The following is an 8,751-nucleotide window of genomic DNA, read 5'->3' as shown; positions in this document are numbered from 1 at the left end:
ACCCCTCCGTCGAGAAGTAGCCGAGCGTTATCGAGAGGCCTCCTGGGTGAGGGTCCTCTCCTAGGATCGTACAGCAGAGTAACCACAACACTACAAACTGACACCACACAAGAGGTTAAAGTCTTAGGCTTTATCAAGAATAAAGGTTGCTGGGTCTCAGCGGTATATACAGGCAGATCGAGGGATCTGTAGAGTCTCGTAAAAGGGACAGGGTAGCGGGACAGTCTCAGTATGGGTGCAGGAAGGGATACCCTGCGCACAGCTCTCAATCCTCGAGCCAGGGGTTCAGAGAGGTCGAGCCGCGGCAGCGCCAGCAGGACTCAACAGGTGGTCTTAACGGAGAGGAGGCCGCGGCAGCGCCAGCAGGCCTCGAGGTGGTTTCGGCAAAGAAGGGCCGCGGCAGCGCCAGCAGGCTCTCAAGATGGTTCAGCCGCGGCAGCGCCAGCAGGCTCTCAGGATGGTTCAGCCGCGGCAGCGCCAGCAGGCTCTCAAGATGGTTCAGCCGCGGCAGCGCCAGCAGGCTCTCAAGATGGTTCAGCCGCGGCAGCGCCAGCAGGCTCTCAGGATGGTTCAGCCGCGGCAGCGCCAGCAGGCTCTCAGGATGGTTCAGCCGCGGCAGCGCCAGCAGGCTCTCAAGATGGTTCAGCCGCGGCAGCGCCAGCAGGCTCTTAAGATTGTACAGCAAGGGTGGGCCGCGGCAGCGCCAGCAGGCTCTCAGGGTATCTTCAGGTTACAGGCAATGAGTTCTTCTGGTGTCGGCCGTGACAGCGTCAGCAGGGCTTCCAGTCCAGGATACAACTAACGTCCTACTCCGGGGCTGGCCCAGATATAGGACTGGAGTCCTTTGATGTCCGGACCCTCTCACCTGGGGGGTCAGAGGGGCCGGGATGATGGTGTCCAGACACCCAGCAGGAGGGTGGAGCCAGCGCCCAGGGAGGCCGGTGGGCGATCGATACCAGGCGTCCGGGGACGGCTGGAGGGCCATCGAAACTCCCTTTCCTCCGGGATCTGTCGAGTGGCCACTCGACCACCTGGGTGGATCTTGGTGCCTCGATGTCTGGGCTTTGCTGGGGCATGGGCCGGGGCCGAGGCCACGTGGTCGTGACGTGGTGGGCCCAAGATGGAGTCGGGCGCAGCCTCGTGCTTAGGTCGTGATGGGCCCACGATGGAGCCAGGCCGGTAGTGGGGGTCCGGGATGGTGACCGGAACAGCAATGTTGGTGCGTGCAGTGTCGGGCAAAAGGGCTGCCCGAGGCTGGGTGGAGGGCCGATGTCGTCCTGGGCCCGCCATGCGGGAGGGGTAGGACCACTCCATGAGGCCGGGTCCAACAAGCTGTTAGATTGGAAGGAGGTAAAATATGGAATTTGAGAAGAATTTCTTTATGTAAGACCACTGTTGTTCCTTTCACTCAAAAGATTTCTTTGCCAGAGAAGAATGTATTGGATCACAACTCTGATGGTTTTTCTTGCACACATGAGGTTTATGACAATCTAGAAAATAAGTTTGGGATTAATCACTACGTCAGAATTATTTACAATGTAAGATCAGATGTTGAAGTGGATAATCATTCATTGAATGGGGATTGTCATGAAATTTCTTAGTGAACGTGTAAAATGTGTTCCTTTAAAGTTTAAAGACTATGTTAAAGTTTAAAGAATATGTTTTGGCTTAACTTATTGCTACTTATTTTCTTTTTGTGGTTTTTTTTGTGGTTTTTTTATTAAAAGGGGGAGGTGTGTGGAATTCCATGTCTTGATGTCATTTAGAATGACTTTGTCACTTGGAACGTTTATCCTTGTTCACTGGTTCAGTTGCTCAGAAGTTTTACTGGGAGGAATGTCGCTTTCCCACCTGTGGTTGTTAAGCTATTCTTCCTCTGGAATAAATCTACTCAGAACCCAACTTCTGTGTGGTCAGCAATTACTACAATGCCAAAGCTTGTTCAATCTCTCTCCAATTGGCGAGGCAGATTGCTCCTTTATGGCATTTGTCATTGGTCCTGTGGCAGAGCCTGCTTCATTTGTTTAAACAGACAAAGTTCTTAACTAACAATTCTGCCAGGAAGAGGGGGATGGGGGAGAGGGGGGGGGAAATCGTGTTCTCATTTGAATGGGTCAATTTCTGATGATTCTCCCTACAACGCTGGTTTTTCATTTGGGATCAACTTTTTCCCCAATAGATCGATCCTGCTTTCACTATTCACGATTGGGGTTCCAGTATTTTTCTAGTCTTCTGTGAAACATTTTTTTGTGGATGTGCGGTGTTCCTTTACTTAAGCGGGACCATTTTTGACCGGACATAGTATCCATCACTTTGATGCTTCATGTAGAGTTTGGAAGGCTTCTACCGAAGGGTTAGGCAGATGGTTCAGATACACAATTTCACTAACTTACTCGAGGGCTGAGAATAGATCAATGAAGGATTTCTGTACCTTATCCTGAGGTCTTGGCTGGCATCTATAAGGCGGACGTTGCAACTTCCCATACTTCTGTAGGTCTTCTTTTTCATGTTAAAGCATAGTCATCTTAAACAGGTTTTGTTTTAGATGCTTATCGTGTTAGCTTACTCCCGAATTTCCACAGCGCAGAGATACCACTTCGAGTTGATTCAGTCGCTATGCAAAACTCATAAATAAACAAATAGGCTTCGAGTCTTGGATCCAGGCTCTACAGGCTGTAGTGAAGTATGTATTGGTTAGGAATAAATATGAGTTTAAGCAGAACTTTGTTGCCACGGTTCTTAGTCTATTGCTCTGGTATTCTTCACCATGAAGAAGGGACTGGACATGGAGCACGGGGTGATGACGAATGTATGACGTTACATCTTATACATTCACAATGCGGTAGTTTACATAGCATTCGTTACAACGCATGTTGTTACAACGACTTGCACTATAGGCGCTGAATTTAGGAATAGTCTGATTTATTATTCCAACTCCAGGGCGCGAAACAGTAGGGAAGGTGTTGGAATAGCAAATCATACTATTCCTTAGTGTAGAGCGCCATCCAGCGCAAGTCGTAACGACTTGAGTTGTAAAGCTATCGCAGTGTAACGACTGCGTGTGAAGTTTGTTCTCCGGTGATGACACAATCACTTACTTCACTGGTTAGAGCTCCTCTTTAGATTACCAGGTGATGGCTGTATAATCCAGTTACTCTTATAGCACACCGTAAGGGGTTAACAGTTGCAGATTGTTTGCATTGGCAAATAGTGTCTAGTCTCTGGGGTGTGTTGGATCGCATTAGTAAGGACTTGCAAAATTTAGTAGTACTGACGAACAAATAGGGGTATTTCTGCTGGAGGACATTCTTACATAACCACTACAAATTATTTATTTTTTGTAACTTGGTTGGGCATGGAGAAATATAATGCCACAAACCCCAACCCCACTTTCATGGAATCAACAATTGAGAGCATCCTTGGACATGAACAAACTGAAATCAGCTTATGTTTTCCATCATCAGAATTCAGATTTTCTCCACATCAGACGAGATGGTCTGTTGAATTAAAACAAGTTTGAACTTAAGCCTTTTTAAACAGAGTATAAATAACAAACCATCCTCTAGGTTTTGCAATTTACATCAATATGGGGAAAAACAAACCAAGAATGTGTTTTCATATTAGAAAGAAAATAAAAACAGCAAGTTTATCTGTTGTCCAAGCGTGCATGGTGTGGCATGCATTAAATTTAAAGAAATAAAACAGCTTAAAGAGCTGAATGCACTCGGGAGGTGAACCACATCACCCCGACGGACGCACCAGACCTATTTAGGCCTTAGAGTAGGACTGAATCATGTTGGTATAAGGCCAAAAGACCATCAGATCCTAACACCCTACATATTTTTAGTTGCATCACCCCTGACCACTCCACCAATAAAGGGATACTTTGGAGTAGTCGAGGAAATTTTAATCTCGACATTACAGCCCCATGTCTTTTTCTTACAAGCGCTCCCTAGAAGATGGTTAAGCCCACCCTGAACTTTAGGAGCCAGGGTGAACCGGATGATGAAGCATGACACTACTAGAGAATGTGAGGGTTACATAAAGAAAAGGAAATCTTTCCTTCCTCCACTTCTAGGAACGCTGTGCCATAGTTAGGAATAGCATTGCCCAACACTTCATATAGAATACTTTAGGTGGGATACCTTTTTGTCTAGGCAAGTATGACCATATCTTGGTCCCCTCTAGAGTCGGACACTGGCGTCCTAGCAAGGAAAGAATCCAATAAAATCTTCTGCACCATACAACAAGCCTTCTATTGCAAAAGTCCTACACTTCTTGGATTGGACGGAGCCATGTGCTTCTCCCACGTACTATAAACTGTACGTCACTGTCTTGCGGAGATTCCTCAAATATAGGAAGTCTTACTACAGAGTCGAGTCCTTTCAAATAATGGGCCCCCACCTCGATTGCTCTTCCTTTTCACTTGGAATACACATTTTATACTAGCTAGTCCTCATGTTCCTTTTCTCGTTCCTTGTTGTTTTAGAGTCCTAATATGTGCGTGCTGGCTTGTCGTTTGTGCTTTTTGTCACAATGATGCTTTTGGAGACTGTGTGCTTTGGTAATAAATGTAATAAATAAATGGCTGTCTCTCAAACACCGTGCTAGCGGAGGCATGACAATTTCTCCCAAAAATAGACTAGGGCATTTACCTGTAGGCATTTAAACGTCAATTTGAATGACGTGCTTGTCTAGTTGTAGCTAATTAAGGGAAGAATGCTATCAAAGTTGCCTAAACTTAAGACTAAAGAAGCTGCCATTTTTTAACAAATAGCAATTGGTCGCTTTGTCCATTGGGAGACCTCCCCGCATGGTATTACCACAATCAAATTCTGAGTTTAAAAGCATTTTTACAACAGATTTACAATTCGTATTCAAATAGGGGACTGATCGTTTGAGATTTTAAAACCAGAATAAGACAGGGCAGATCACTATCCCTAGAAGAGCTTTAAAATCTAAAGTGCACCCCACTCCACTACTAGATTCGTTGCTGTTAGATGTGGAGTCAGGAAGACCGAAAAGTCCAAGAGGTTGAGAAGTATTGCTTACAACCTACATCTTATGACAGGAGCCCTTGAGGAGCAGCTGTGTTTTATCCTCGTTCAGCCTAAGTCCACTGACTTTCAACCAGAAGCCCAATACGTGGTCCTCTCCTCAAGCGATCTATGTACAGTAGGTTCATCAAAAAGGAGTATTGTCGTATGTGTATATATATATATATATCTTTTTTTTTTTTTTAGTTAAAAGCCCATACAGGGCACAATTCTGAAACAGTTGGGTTTATGACAATGAAACTTGTTATTACATATGAATTTATTGTATATACTTGTTTTCTTTTTCCAACAGTGGTTAAGACAAACAGGCGTTGTATATTGAAACTGATGAATTTTTGTATAATATATACACGCTTTGAAATGAATTATTCCTCGTTTTACAATTATGGTTTAAATTAATTTTTATGCTTTGCACTTGCACTTTAAAATGAGTTTAAGTATGTTTTTTGTATAATATTAACCCCTTACAAGATGGCCGCCTTGTAAATTACATCATTGAGGTTGGTGGAAAGTCCATCTTTTGTTTTCATGGATATGACGACGTGAAGGGTTTAAAATGTTTTTTTTTTTTCACATTTGTAATGGGCATTGAAAAAGCCGCGAGGCGAAACGTGTCTGTCGATAGGGGGAGAAGGCTGAGCACCGAATAAAGCATCTGTAGCTTTTACCAAGAACTCCGTGTGTGCCTTTCATTGCAAGCTGAAGGAGTGCCTGCAGAGAGGGATATATGGGAGATATATATATATATAGATATATATATATATATATATAGATATATATATAGATATATATATATATATATATATATATATATATATATATATATATATATATATATATAGCAGCACGTCTCGACGTTGTCCGGGTATGAATTGCTACCGGCCAGTACTATATTGTTTTGTAGGATTTCGTTTTGATAGCATTTCTTATCTGTGACAGGCCTGTGAAACGCTCCGATTCACAGTGCACTGCCGAGGCACTTAAGAGTGCGCGTGAACTCGAATTTTCCTACTTTATTTTTCCTTGCAATATTATATAGCGCGTACTCGACAACATGGCATGAGCACAATTTACATTACAGAAGAACACATTCATTTGTGGTAGGCACGGGGAGACAAAGCGTTTTCCCTGGAATCACAGGATGTTGAGCTGATGCAGAGATTCGAAGGTAGCTCCCCAGCTCTAAAGTTCACAATTCTAGAACTTGTGGCGAGAGGTGTGTCTAAAAGTGTATGTCGGTGCTGGCCATCAATGAGAGAGACCTGTGCATTTTTCAAATCGGTGGTGAAAAAAGTATGAGTATGTTGCTGGAGATGTGGGCCGCCGTGCCACCAATGTACTTACCGGGAGAGGGTAAACACCCATTATTCCGCAACTTTCTTCCCGCATACCATCACTCTGCATACTTTCATTACGAAAGTACCATGACTCCGCAATGCCATTATAACGCATTACAAAAGGGGATGATGGACGGAGCGTTTGAGCAAATCAAACACTCACCCCCAGTAAACTGATCTGGGTTTAATCCATCACCATTCTTTAGCCCACTCAGCCACCCCATTTCAGACATGGCTATATGCAAATCAGTCTGACCCTGTGCCTCATGGGAACAGTCCAGCCCGAACTGCCATGCCATGTCTTCCATGGACCGGACACAAGCATCCTGGGACCGGTTTCGGATTCATAATCTCATCAGCCAGGCTATCTTGAATCCAGTGGCCAAGTGAGCAAGGGACTCGCGTCTGAGCATACCCTGCCACACTTAGGGCGAACAAAGCGATACAAAAGGGGATGATGGACAGAGCGTTTGAGCAAATCAAACACTCACCCCCAGTCAACTGATCTGGGTTTAATCCATCACCATTCTTTAGCCCACTCAGCCACCCCATTTCAGACATGGCTATATGCAAATCAGTCTGACCCTGTGCCTCATGGGAAAAGTCCAGCCCGGTTCCGGTCCAGGGAAGACATGGCTTGGCGGTTCGGGCTGGACTGTTCCCATGAGGCACAGGGTCAGACTGATTTGCATATAGCCATGTCTGAACTGGGGTGGCAGAGCGGGCTAAAGAACGGTGATGGATTAAACCCAGATCTTTTGACTGGGTGTGAGTGTTTGATTGATTCAGATGCTCCGTCCATCAACACCCCCTTTTGTACCGCATTATAACGCATGGCATTACATTTTATATGCTTTTACCACGCATACATTTACAACGAAATTCGTTGTAAATGCATGAATGGTAAAAGTATGTTTTTTTTTATGTTTGGATAAGGTAAGTATGGGTATAGGGGTCTATGTTTTGGGGTACTGGGGTATATGTTTTGGGGTGTTTGGGTATTTTAAGGGTTTGGATATAGTTTTGGGTTATGGGGTTCAGGGGTAGTTTTAGGGATAGGTATGGGTTTTGGGGTATAGGGGTATTTTTTTGGTTCAGGGGGTAGGTTTGGGTTACAGGGGTATTTTAGGGTTCAGGGGTAGGTTTGGGTTTTTGGGGTACAGGGTTATTTTTATGGTTCATTGCTAGGTTTGGGTTTTGGGGTACAGGGGTATTTTTAGGGTTCAGGGGTAGGTTTGGGGGTACTTTAAGGGTTATGGGGTACAAGGGTATTTTTAGGGTTCAGGGCTAGGTTTGGGTTTTGGGGTACAGGGGTATTTTAGGGTTCAGGGCTAGGTTTGGGTTTTGGGGTACTTTAAGGGTTCAGGGGTAGGTATGGGTTTTGGGGTATTTTTTTGGTTCAGGCGTAGGTTTGGGTTTTGGGGTACAGTGGTATTTTAAGGGTTATGGGGTAGGTTTGGGTTTTGGGGTACAGGGGTATTTTAGGGTTCAGGGCTAGGTTTGGGTTTTGGGGTACAGGGGTATTTTTAGGGTTTAGGGATAGGTTTGGGTTTTGGGGTACTGGGTATATTTATAGGGTTAAGATGGGTTAGTGTTTAATGGTGTTGGGGTATTTTGAGGAGTAAGGGTGGGTTATGATTATGGGGTGCAGGGGTATTTAAAGGGAGCAGGGTGGACACCCGGAGCTGGATTGTACAGAACCTTGGAAGAAAAAAACAGTGAAATATTGGGGACAACGCTTGCTTTTTTCCCCCGTAATCCCGTGCCCCGCACACGCCCCCAGCACACGATATGAGACATGGCATGAAGGGTGGAACGTACCACACGCCCCCAGCACACGCCGACAGCACAACACAGACACGCCCACAAGGGGCTACTTGGCTGGCACGGTTCTTTTACCTTTTAAATGTATATGGTGGGCGTCTGCCTAGCCTATGTCCTTCTGCTGCAACTGCCCTTTCCAACGCTGTATTGGGTGTTGTGATTGGTGCTGTGGTTCCTGAGATTACCCGCCTCAAAGGTTTGGGCTCGCTATTATATTAGTATAGATACACATACATAAATACACACTATATATATATACACAATATATATATATATATATATATATATATATATATATATATACACACATACATATATATACACATACACATACATATACATACATACACATATATATACACACACACACACACACACACACTTGCTCTAGTTAGTTATGCATTAAAGCCCTTGCTGAACCTCTGTTTATAATCCACGGGAAGAGTGCACATCACTCAAAGCTACTGTATGCATTATCCATGTGCATCAGTCCAGGCTGCTAGTATACTAGTTTATACCTCCCATTCAAGTAA

Source organism: Lissotriton helveticus, chromosome 7 (genome assembly GCF_964261635.1).
Source record: "Lissotriton helveticus chromosome 7, aLisHel1.1, whole genome shotgun sequence".
In the NCBI taxonomy this organism is placed as follows: domain Eukaryota; kingdom Metazoa; phylum Chordata; class Amphibia; order Caudata; family Salamandridae; genus Lissotriton; species Lissotriton helveticus.
Note: the sequence above shows the minus strand (reverse complement) of the source record.